Genomic DNA, 884 nt, shown 5'->3' with positions numbered 1-884 from the left:
CTCCCTGCAACCGCACCCCTCCACTGCTCTCCCTCTCATTCACACACATGTACTCTTTCTTACTCCTACTGACTTTCATTCCCCTTCTCTCCAGCACGTACCTCCACCTCTTCAGGCTCTTCTCAACCTGCCCCCTACTCTCACCACAAATCACAATATCATCCGCAAACATAATAGTAATAGTCAACGGAGACTCCTGTCTGACTTCGTTCGTCAACCTGTCCATCACCACTGCAAACAGGAAAGGGCTCAGAGCTGATCCTTGATGCAGTCCAACCTCCACCTTGAACAATTCTGTCATTCCTACTGCACACTTCACTGCTGTCACACTGTCCTCATACATGTCCTGCACCCCCCCTTACATACTTCTCTAAAACTCCTCTTTCGGCACCCTGTCGTACCTTTCTCTAAATTCACAAACACACAATGCAACTCCTTCTGACACTCTCTATACTTCTCAATCAACATTCTCAAAGCAAATAATGCATCTGTGGTGCTCTTCCTTGGCATAAACCCATACTGTTGCTCACAGATGGTCACCTCTTCTCTCAACCTGGCTTCCACTACTTTCTCCCATAACTTCATGGTGTGACTGATCAACTTTAATGGATGATACTCTAAATATAAAAAAAAAATAGTTGCATGCCAAAAATTCACCCTTGCTTCGATGAACAGTTTGACCTTGATTCCTGTAAGCGTGTAATCAAGACCCTGAACACAAAGCAGTAGTGCTGGATGCCTTCTACATTTATACAGTACATCATACAGTAAGGATTTATAATCTCCCTAGAAGATGATTATGGGGTTCCTCCTCAAGATTTCTCAGAGAGTTTTTTTCCCCCTTTCCTTCCATCTTATGGTCCTGGCTGGTTCATGACGGATTT

Source organism: Silurus aristotelis, assembly GCF_946808225.1.
Source record: "Silurus aristotelis genome assembly, chromosome: 25".
Lineage (NCBI taxonomy): Eukaryota > Metazoa > Chordata > Actinopteri > Siluriformes > Siluridae > Silurus > Silurus aristotelis.
The sequence above is the reverse complement of the archived record's forward strand: the minus strand, read 5'-3'. Positions refer to the sequence as shown.